The sequence below is a fragment of the Tachyglossus aculeatus genome (genome assembly GCF_015852505.1).
Source record: "Tachyglossus aculeatus isolate mTacAcu1 chromosome 12 unlocalized genomic scaffold, mTacAcu1.pri SUPER_6_unloc_2, whole genome shotgun sequence".
In the NCBI taxonomy this organism is placed as follows: Eukaryota; Metazoa; Chordata; class Mammalia; order Monotremata; family Tachyglossidae; genus Tachyglossus; species Tachyglossus aculeatus.
The window spans coordinates 11,932,209-11,944,429 of record NW_024044829.1 but is presented as its reverse complement, the minus strand read 5'-3'; the positions used below and the strand labels follow the sequence as shown (position 1 = coordinate 11,944,429).

General features: G+C 44.4%; 1 pseudogene; it reads left to right on the top strand.

Moving 5' to 3' along the window:
* Positions 1-648: 648 nt before the first annotated feature.
* On the top strand, positions 649-10,893 carry LOC119921363 (annotated as a pseudogene).
* The last annotated feature ends 1,328 nt before the right edge of the window (positions 10,894-12,221 follow it).

Below are 12,221 nucleotides of genomic sequence, written 5' to 3'. Positions count from 1 at the left end.
AGTCACCAGTTGCACATCCCTGTGTACTATTTCCTCATCCACTTGTCTCTCTCTGACATGTGTTATTCATCGTCAGTCACTCCAAAGATGCTGGAGAACCTCCTGCAGGGGAAGAGAACGATTTCTTTTAAGGGTTTTGCTGTTCATTCTGCTGTGACTGCAACTTTTGGGACCAACGAATGCTTCTAACTAGCAGTGATGTATTTTGACTGTTACTCTGTCATCTGCCGGCCCCTGCTCTATCCACTCATCATGTCCTACAAGGTGCATTTCCAGCTGGTCGTGGCTTCCTATGTAGGGACCTGTGTCAACGCCATGATTTTTGAAAGTTCTGTGTTCAGTTTGTCCTTCTATGGGCCAAATGAAATCAATCATTTCTACTGTGATTAGCCTCTTTTGCTAAAGCTTACCTGTTCTGACCGCCGAGTGGTTCAAATCTTGAATTCTATCACTTCGATTCTCATCATTTTGGTCACGATTCCCATCATAGCCAACTCCTATCTGTGTATCCTCTCTGAAATTCTCAGAATCCCCTTCACTGAGGGGAGACACAAGGCTTTCTCCACCTGCACCTCTCATCTTACTGCCATCACACTGTTCTATGGGACTCGGAAGTTTATTTATCTGCAGCCAAACTCCAGGTACTCAATGGATAAGAAGAAAGTGGTGTCTGTGTTCTACATGATGGTGATCCCTATGTTGAACACTCTGATTTACAGCCTGAGGAACAAGGATGTGAAGGAAGCTCTGAAACGAATATTGACTCTCAAAAGATTTTCTGATTGATTTATGCAATGAACAAGAAGGATTTTTTATCCTTACACAATTAAGGGAACTGAGGCTAGCTGTGGTACCCTAAATCAATAAGGTGGTAAATTCTTCCTTTTGTGTGTGAGAAATTCTTTCCAGATGAAGAGAAGAGAAGACCTTCTCTCTCACCATCTCAGAGTCTCTTAATGTTGGGTCTGGTCTGGGATTATTGATGTTGCTGCTTTCACTGACCAGCAAGCCAGCCAGGTGTGTGGGCACAGGATGTGTCTACCAAGTCTTTGTACTTAACTCTCGTAAGTGCTTACTACAGTGATCTGCACACAGTAAGTGCTCAGTAAATTCCATTGATTGATTATGAGCATATAATCAGGGCTTAATTTGTTCTATACACAATAAGCACTCAAAAACTAAAATTGATTAATTGATTGAATAATTCTGTGGCTCAGCTCTGGGCACTCCAGGGAGCAAGCTCACACACAAAGTGATCCAAGCAATCCCATAACCCTTAAATGAGTTAGGCTTGGCTTTATCCAACTTCATTATTTGGAAGCAGCATTGTCTAGTGGACAGTGCAAGGGCCTGTAGGCCAGAGAATCTGGTTTCTAATCTCAGCCATATAACCTGCTGGGTGATCTTGGAAAATTTGCTTAACTTCTCTGTGCACTCATCTGCAAAATGGGGATACAGTACTTGGTGTCCCTCCTACTTAGTCTGTGAGCTCCAGGTGAGACCTAATTATCTTAGTACAGTGCTTGGCACTGTAAATGCTGAAGAAATGCCACAGTTTTTATAAACAGGTCTGTAAGTGCTTGGTACTATGCTTGGCACACAGTTAGCGCTGAACAAATACCACAATTATTATAAACAGGTCTTAACCAGAATCACTGGAATAGTAAATACAGTACTTCCTCTTATTCAGTCTCCACCAAACCCAAATGAACTGCCCTCATGACTGCAGCTGGGGTGATGGGAAAGAACAAAAACAACCTCACATCCCAGACTGAGCCGCAGATTTAGCCCAGTATATAACCGATTAATTTAGATGACTTTAATATTCATAAGTGAACCTGTGGCCAGCACTTTTTTCCCTGCAGTTTGTGCCCTGGGCTCTACTCTCTGTCTTCTTCAGAAATTGTTATATCCTCCTAATGTATTGTGCTGTTGGAATAACATACATTTAATGATACTTGTCATGTACTTTCTAGTGCCAAGATTGGGTCATTGCTAGCCTAACTGTAGAGTAAGGTCCATAAAAACCTAGAAGGAGAGAGGCATTTAGGAGGGAACGATAATTCTGATTACTTTTTCAAATCAATTAATCAGTGTTATTCACTGAGTGTTTCCTGAGAGCACTTGGGTAAATAAAAGAGAATAGAGTTGGTAGACAAGACCCCTGCCAAAACCAGCTCCTACCGTGGGGCTTGCCCACCCTTTTAATGTGTTTATTTGGTGGTGAGATGCTAACTATACAATCTGTATGATATACCATTTTATTATAATTAAAACATCTAATTATACTATATTTTCATTGTTGTGATTTCCACTCAGATATATACCATTTTACTGTAACAACTGTGAAATGTCTCATTTTTTATTAATAGGAATTTTTCATCTATTGTTGTCTGTTTTTTTCCAATGGTATAAAATGATATTTGTTATTAAGTGATACTTAAATACTGATTACTTGCACATCACGACTTTTGAATGAGTAATATTTTTATCAGTACCCAACAAAATGCAAAAACCTCACTGAAGTCTAGACTAGCAAGACCTTGTCTCTGCCATGGCTATCAGTTTTTCATTGTTTTATGGTACTTGCTATGTGCCAGGCACTGAACTACGCACTTGGGTAGGTACAATTTAGTCAGGATGGACACATTTCATGTCCCACGTGGGGCTCACAGTCTTAATCCCCCATTTTACAAATGAGGCAACAAGGCATAGAGAAGTTAAGTGTCTTGCCCAAGATAACAAAGCAGACAAAGTGTGGAGCCAGGATTAGAACTCAGGTTGTCCTGACTCCCAGTTCGGTGCTCTAGCCACTAGGCAAGGCTCCTCCCGAGCCATGCAATCCAATCAATCAATCCTTCACAACATTACTAAAATTCGCCCTTTTCTCTCCATCTAAACTGCTACTACGTTAATCCAAGCACTTCTCCTAACCCATCTTGATTACTACATCAGTCTCCTCATTGAACTCCTTGGCTCCTGTCTCTCCCCATTTCAGTCCATACTTCACTCTACTGCCCAGATCATTTATATACAAAAATGCACAATCCATGATTCCCCTCTCCTCAAGAACACCCAGTGGTTGCCCATGCATCTCTACATCAAACAGAAGATCTTTACCATAGGCTTGAAAGCACTCAATCACTATGCCCCCCTCTTACCTCACCTCGTTACTCTCCTCCTCCTCCTCCTCCTCCTCCTCCTACTACTACTACTCTCCTACTACAACCCAACCTGCACACTTTGCTCCTCTACTGCCAACCGATGTGATGCCATCGCCTACTTTTATCATTGCTACTGTTTTATTGCTTCTGCATCTCAATTGTTAACCTCCCGCTGTACTGTCACTCGCCCTGCTGACCTTACCATGAACTTTCAGTTCCCTTGCTCCTAACTGCCATTCCCATTCCTCACGTTCCCCTTCCCCTCTCCCACCCAGCTTTTTCCCGCCCTCTCACCCACCAACACCACTCCCCCTCACCCCCTACCAAGGATTCCTCTGTACCAGCGCAGGTCCTCCGCTCCTCCCTCCCAACCCCCTCCCTCCCCTTTTCCCCGCCCCCACCCCATCCCAGTTCTCCTTTCCCATTGCCACCCCCCTTCCCACTCTCCCCGCCCAGGCCCCCGCCAACTCATCACAATCCAAACCCTCCCCACCCCTCGCACCCTTCCCCCTCCCTCCCCACCCTCGACAGCTGCTGCCAGGTGTGGCCTCTGGAACCCCCGCTCCGTTTTAAGTAAGATCCCTTTCATCCTGGCCCTTCTCCTTTCCAGTTCTCTGCTCCTCCTCGCCCTAACTGAAACATGGCTGTCTCCGGACGACACGGTCTCTTCTGCTGCTCTCTCCAGTGCAGACCTCTTCTTCTCCCACTCCCCCAGACTCACCGGAAAAGGAGGAGGTGTTGGTTTCCTTCTCGCCCCCCAATGTCGCTTTTGCACTATCCCTCCTCCCCCTTCCCTTTCTTTCCCTTCCTTTGAAGCCCACATTATTCGCCTCTACCACCCCTTCCAGATTCTTGTAGCCGTCATCTACCGCCCTCCCGGCCCCACCTCCAACTTCTTTAACGAATTTGACCCCTTCCTCACCTTCTTTCTCTCCTTCTCCATGCCCACTCTGATCCTCGGAGACTTCAATATCCACATGGATATCCCTGATGACTCCTCTACCGCCCGCCTTCTATCTCTCCTCGACGCTGCCAACCTCTTCCTCCACCCCACCTCGCCCACTCACCAACTTGGTCATACCCTCGACCTCATCATCTCCTACCGCTGCACTGTGTCCACCCTCACCAACTGTGTAATCCCTCTCTCTGATCATAATCTTCTCACCTGCCTCCTCACTCGCACTCTTTTCCCCTGTAAATCCGTATTACTCCCTCACAGAGATCTCTGCTCTCTGGACCCCACCCATCTTTCGGAGCGCCTCACACCACACCTCACCGCCCTCTCCTCTCTGCCCAGTCTTGATGATCAGATTACTGCTCTCAACTCTACCCTTTCTACTCAGCTAGACTCACTCGCTCCCCTTTCCCTTCGCCGCTCTCGCACCACTAACCCACAGCCCTGGATCACTGCCACTGTCCGCCTCCTTCGCTCTTATGCTCGAGCTGCCGAACGCTGCTGGCGAAAGTCTAAACACCATGCCAACCTCGTTCACTTCAAGTTTATCCTTTCCTGCCTTAACTCAGCCCTCTCCTCTGCCAGACAAAACTATTTCTCCTCCCTAATTGACACCCATGCCCATCACCCCCGCCAGCTCTTCCATACATTCAACTCCCTTCCCAGGCCCCCGGTTCCTCCCCCTCCTCCTTCCCTCACCCCCAACGATCTGGCCTCCTACTTCATTAACAAAATTAAATCCATCAGGTCCGACCTCCCCAAAATCTCTTCATCCCTTTCTCCAACCCCCCGACTCTCAACACTCTCTGCTACTCTCCCATCCTTCCCAGCGGTATCCTCAGAGGAGCTCTCCTCCCTCCTCTCAAGTGCTACTCCGGCCACCTGTGCTTCTGACCCCATTCCCTCTCATCTCATGAAATCTCTTGCTCCATCCCTTCTCCCTTCCTTAACTTCCATCTTCAACCACTCACTCTCCACTGGTTCCTTCCCCTCTGCCTTCAAACATGCCCATGTCTCTCCCATCCTAAAAAAACCCTCTCTTGACCCCACCTCACCTTCTAGTTATCGTCCCATATCCCTCCTGCCATTCCTTTTCAAACTCCTTGAACGAGTTGTCTACACGCGCTGCCTAGAATTCCTCAACAACAACTCTCTCCTGGACCCCCTCCAGTCTGGCTTCCATCCCCTTCATTCCACAGAAACTGCCCTCTCAAAGGTCACCAATGACCTCCTGCTTGCCAAATCCAACGGCTCATACTCTGTCCTAATCCTCCTCGACCTCTCAGCTGCCTTTGACACTGTGGACCACCCCCTTCTCCTCAACACGCTATCTGACCTTGGCTTCACAGACTCTGTCCTCTCCTGGTTCTCCTCTTATCTCTCTGGTCGTTCTTTCTCAGTCTCTTTTGCAGGCTCCTCCTCCCCCTCCCATCCTCTTACTGTGGGGGTTCCCCAAGGATCAGTGCTTGGTCCCCTTCTGTTCTCAATCTACACGCACTGCTTTGGTGACCTCATTCACTCCCACGGCTTCAACTATCATCCCTACGCTGATGACACCCAGATCTACATCTCTGCCCCTGCTCTCTCCCCCTCTCTCCAGGCTCGCATCTCCTCCTGCCTTCAGGACATCTCCATCTGGATGTCTGCCCGCCACCTAAAGCTCAACATGTCGAAGACTGAACTCCTTGTCTTCCCTCCCAAACCTTGTCCTCTCCCTGACTTTCCCATCTCTGTTGACGGCACTACCATCCTTCCCGTCTCACAAGCCCGCAACCTTGGTGTCATCCTCGACTCCGCTCTCTCATTCACCCCTCACATCCAAGCCGTCACCAAAACCTGCTGGTCTCAGCTCCGCAACATTGCCAAGATTAGCCCTTTCCTCTCCATCCAAACTGCTACCCTGCTCATTCAAGCTCTCATCCTATCCCGTCTGGACTACTGCACCAGCCTTCTCTCTGATCTCCCATCCTCGTGTCTCTCTCCACTTCAATCCATACTTCATGCTGCTGCCCGGATTATCTTTGTCCAGAAATGCTCTGGGCATATTACTCCCCTCCTCAAAAATCTCCAGTGGCTTCCAATCAATCTGCGCATCAGGCAGAAACTCCTCACCCTGGGCTTCAAGGCTGTCCATCACCTCGCCCACTCCTACCTCACCTTCCTTCTCTCCTTCTACAGCCCATCCCGCACCCTCCGCTCCTCCGCCGCTAATCTCCTCACCGTACCTCGTTCTCGCCTGTCCCGCCATCGACTCCCGGCCCACGTCATCCCCCGGGCCTGGAATGCCCTCCCTCTGCCCATCCGCCAAGCTAGCTCTCTTCCTCCCTTCAAGGCCCTACTGAGAGCTCACCTCCTCCAGGAGGCCTTCCCAGACTGAGCCCCTTCCTTCCTCTCCCCCTCGTCCCCCTCTCCATCCCTCCATCTTACCTCCTTCCCTTCCCCACAGCACCTGTATATATGTATATATGTTTGTACATATTTATTACTCTATTTATTTATTTATTTTATTTGTACATATCTATTCTATTTATTCTATTTTGTTAGTATGTTTGGTTTTGTTCTCTGTCTCCCCCTTTTAGACTGTGAGCCCACTGTTGGGTAGGGACTGTCTCTATATGTTGCCAATTTGTACTTCCCAAGCGCTGAGTACAGTGCTCTGCACATAGTAAGCTCTTAATAAATACGATTGATGATGATGATGAACCTATTCGTTGTACCTCAATCCTCCCCCTTTCACTGCTGACTTCTTGCCCACATCCTGTCTCTGGCCTGCCATGCCCTCCCTCTTCATCTCCAACAGACGATTAATCTCCCCAGTTTCAATCCTGATTGAAGTCACATCACCTCGAAAAGATCTTCTCTGTCTAAACCCTCATTTCCTTTTCTCCCACACCCTTCTGAATTGTCCTGACTCACTCCCTTTATTCTTCCTCACCCAGGCCCACAGTACGTATGTAGATATCTGTAATTAGTTCATTCTATTTGAATATCTGTCTCCCCCTCTAGACTGTAACCTCACTGTGGACAGAGAATGCGTTTATTATATTGCATCCTCCAAAGCGTGGAGTACAGTGTTTTGCACATAGTAAATGCTCAAAAAATACGATTGATTGATAGATTGAAAATACATAAAGCAATCAATCGTATTTAAATAATAATAATGATGATGGCATTTGTTAAGTGTTTTCTATGTGCCAGGCATTGTTCTCAGCACTGGGGTAGATACAAGGTAATCAGGTTGGACACAGTCCCTGTTCCACATGGGGCTCACAGTCTTAATCCCATTTTACAGATGAGGTAACTGAGTCCCAGAGAAGTGAAGTCACTTGCCCAGGGTCACACAGCAGACACGTGGCAGAGCCGGGTTTAGAATCCATGACGTTCTGACTCCCTGACTTATAATAATAATAATGATGGCATTTATTAAGCGCTTACTATGTGCAAAGCACTGTTCTGCTCATGCTGTATCCACTATGCCATCTGTTTCTCTATTCACTGAACACTTACCCTGTGCAGATGTCTGTTCTAAGTGCTTGAGAGAAAAAATACAACAGGAGTTGGTAGAAATGCTCCTGCCCATAAGGAGCTTACAGACTAGAGGAGGGGCCATTACAGTCCAGGAAGGAAAGCTCCCAACATCATCTAGCCTTCATGCTGAGCTGCAGAGGAGCTACATGGCCTAGTGCTTTTCTCGACAGCCACTCCCTCAATGGAAAAAAAAGAGCCTCTTCTGTCCCTGGAGGCTTTCATAGGCGCTCTACCATCTGCTGTCTCTTGTTTACTTAGATCTGCTCTTGACAGGTGTACTCCACTCAGACCACTTTAACTACCAAAATTAAATCAAATTATGTGATTGCTTCATTGCAACTGATCCCTGGGGCTCAAGGTTCTAACGTATCTTCCCACACTTACTTACAGCTAATATTGTACTCTTCTTGTATACACCCCTGGGTTCTTGGTGTACTACTTTGAACTTTCTTGGTGCTCAATAAGTACCATTGATTTATTATAAAAATCTCAAGACCCTTCTCCTCTCACCCCACCTCTGAAGGGTGTGATGTCTGCTCTGCAGGATGGCTTAAAATATAGAGAAAATTGGGTTCAAATGGTAATTGAAATTTTATTCAGTTATTTTGACATTAATCTTTCTGGAGGTTCTAATGAATTAACCAGAGGAAAAGAGATTGAGAATTATAGAACTGGTGAAGAGAGAAGAGAGAGCTGGGATCATTTCTGTCTACTCTATTGTCTTGTACATTTCCAAGTATTTATTACAGTGCTCAGTGCACAATAAATGCTGAAGACATGCAATTGATTGATCGATTGATTGATTTATAGAAGACCACTGTGATCAGGATTAGAGGAAGACTCAAAAGAAAAAATAAGATGGAAGAATGGAGGAGGGTAATTGAATATCCACAGAATGGAAGGATAGAAAAATCTGCACTGAACACCTCCACAGGCCCCTTAGGACTATACAGGACAAGAGAGTTAAGAGAAAGATGATAATGCACAAAGTGAAACTCTGATAGGTAAACTCAAGAGAATTCAATATCTGCCTCATTGGCCAATGCATCTGAGTTTTATTGCAAAAGTCAAGAATGAACTCAGGGGATTTTGTAAGAAAACGAAGTACTCCTAACGGAAGGATGATAAATACCTGCTATGATTCATTTTTCTACTTTACAACATAGATATAGAAATGATTACCCCCTACCTACCTTTTGTTTTTCTTATTAAACTTAATCCCAAGATAATAAGAACACTTTAATGATTCTCTACAAGTTCCAAGATAAAAAAATAATAATTAAATTATCTAGGAATTCAGTCTCCAAATGTCACCTAGAATAGTATAAATATAGCACGTTAATTTTCAAGGACTCTCTCAGAACCCATAAAAACAATACTTTCATGATTGGGTAAGGTTTTCCTTTCCATTTGGTCATCTCAGATTTCTTTCAAGGTGGTCATGGGAATTGGTAGAGTGCCTGTGAATAGGATTAGTGGGGTGCAAGATTCTTTGGCTTATGGTTTAGGTACTCCCAGGTGTGATGTGTATTTGATCTAGATGAAACTTGGGACCTTTCTTTCTTCCGAAAAATATGAAATTAGTTCAACCTCTTTCAATCCAATTCCGACAAATGTCACTGAAAATAATTTGATTCTTACCACCTATGCAGAGAGAGGAGACTCAGGTCTCTTAGGTTACTTTAGCAAGCATCCCCAGAGGATTATATGAGGAGATACTTATCAAGATTTCTGTTGTGAATTTTACTTTAGGTCATAGAAAATGAAGAATGTTATTTCCTTTATGAATCAATTGTTGGTGTATCTGTATGTTCTTATGAGCTCTTGTCTCATACAAACATGTGAGACTTAATTTACAAGTATTCTTCAAGCTCTACTTATGATTTCTATGTTTTGGTAATGATGCACCAATACTTCTCTTACTGCTTCTGGCTCATTCACTGCTGTAACCAGTGGATTAACAAACAATTATTTGAAAGTCTCAAGACTGAGATTCATCTGTTTTTCCTGACGGAAGGCTCCATCAGAGACTCAGTCATCAGTTTATCAAAGATGGAGGTAATCAGGCAAACAGAGGTAAGGGTAGGTGGTAATAGGATGGAAAATGCAAGGAAAAAGGAATTCGTATTTCAAAGGTAATTTTTTTTTAAATGTATTTCATTTCAAATGTTTTCCTGAATTTCAAACAGGACATTCTTTTCAGCATTTCATGGATCTTGATTTAAGATACTTTATTTTCACTCAGTTGCCTCAGTTGAACTACTTTGAAAAACATACCTCCAAACTTTCCTAAGCCAAAAAAAAAATCCTGTAATTCTGGCACAGTTAATCAACTAAGCATCAAGTGGAATCTGAGGCCAGAGTGTAAGAATGGTAAGGGTTTTAAATCTTAAAAATTTGATTCTTTAGCATGTTTCAATCAACTGAGTGGGATTGTTTGGGTTTCTCTGTTTTGTTTTGGTTTTTAATCATTCTAGTGACTCCACGTTGCTGACTTGTTCTATCTTCAGTTCTATTTTAGCAGATGACCCTTATGAATTAAATGGCAAACAAGAATAGCTCCTATGTTCATTCTCTTAGGATTTACCGAAGACGGGAGCTACAGGTCATTTTCGTGCTTTTTCTGATCATCTGTATTGTTACTATGGTGGGGAACCTGGTTATTATACACTTAATCATTTTAACTCCGGTACTCTCCCCTCTTCTTAATAGTTGTTGCCACTGCTGCCAGTCTGGAAGGACAGCAACTCCACTCTCCACTCGCAGCAGATGAAAGTCAAGACTCTAACAGCAGTTGGAAATGGTACTTCGGTAACAGAATTCATTCACTTTGGATTCACTGATGACCAAAACGTACAAGCCATCCTTTTTGGATTCTTTCTAGTGATCTACATGACCACCTTGATGGGTAATCTTGACACAATTATGTTAATTCAGGCCAGTCACCAGTTGAACACCCCTATGTACTATTTCCTCAGCCACTTGTCTCTCTCTGACATGTGCTATTAATCGTGGGTCACTCCAAAGATGCTGGAGAACCTCCTGCAGGGGAAGAGAATCATTTCTTTTGGGGGTTGTGCTGTTCAGTTTGCTGTGACTGCAACCTTTGGGACCAACGAGTGTTTCTTACTAGCAGTGATGGCGTTTGATCGCTACTCTGCCATCTGCAGGCCTCTGTTCTACCCACTCATCATCAAGGTGCATTTCCAGCTGGTCATGTCTTCCTATGTAGGCCATGGTTTTTGAAACTTCGGTGTTCAGTTTATCCTTCTGTGAGCCCAATGAACTCAATCACTTCTGTGATTTCCCTCCTTTACTAACGCTTTCCTGTTCTGACACCGGAGTGGCTCAAATCTTGAATCTTTGTCATTACAACTTTTATTATTTTGTTTATGATTCTCATCTTAGCCATCTCCTATTTGTGTATACTCTCTGCAATTCTGAGAATCTCCTCCACTGAGGAGAAACACAAGACTTCCTCCACCTGTGCCTCTCATCTGACTGCTGTCATGCTGTTCTATGGGACTGCATTGTTTATTTGTATGCAGCCAAACTCCAGGTACTCAGTGGATCAGAAGAAAGTGGTGTCTGTGTTCTACATGGTTGTAATCCCCATGTTGAACCCTCTGATTTACAGCCTGAGGAACAAGGATGTGGAGGAAGCTCTCAGAAGAAAATCGGTTCTTATAAGATGTCCTGATTGATTTATGCAATGAACAAGAATCTGTTTTGATCCTCATGCAATTAAGGGAACTGAGGTTAGCTGTGGTACTCTAAGGCTTTAAAATCAATATTGCGGAGATTCTTCCCTTTGTATGTGAGGAAGCTGGTTATAAATAATTCTTTCCATGTGAGAAGGGGATAAGACCTTCCCTCTGACCCTTTCAGAATCTCTATTAATCCTGGGTCTGGTCTGGGATTATTACTGCTGCTGATTTCACTGACCAGTAAGAAAGCCAAGTGTGTTGGTAGAGGATGTGTCTACTAACTCTTTGTATTAACTTCTCCCAAGCACCTAGTATAGGGCTCTGCACACAGTAAGTGTTATGTAAATTCCACTGATTGAATAACAGCATATAATCAGGGCTTTATTTGTTCTGCACACAGTAAGCACTCAAAAATACAATTGATTAATTGATTGATTTATTATGATGCTCAGCTCTGGGAAATCCAGAGGGTTGACACACAAAGTGATCAAAGCAATCCCATTAACCCTTAAAGGAACTTAGCTCGCTGTTTCTAATGCCATTATGCAGAAGCAGCATGGCCTAATGGGTAGCACATGGGCCTGGGGGCCAGAGAATCTGGTTTTTAATCTCGGCCACATAGCCTGCTGTGTTACCTTACACAAGTAACTTAACTTCTCTACGCTTTCTTCTGCAAAATGGGTATTCATTCATTCATTCAATCGTATTTATTGAGTGCTTTCTGTGTGTAGAGCACTGTACTAAGCACTTGGAAAGTACAATTCGGCAACAGATAGAGACAGTCCCTACCCAACAACAGGCTCACAGTCTAGAAGGGGGAGACAGACAACAAAACAAAACAAGTAGATAGTCATCAATAGCATCAAA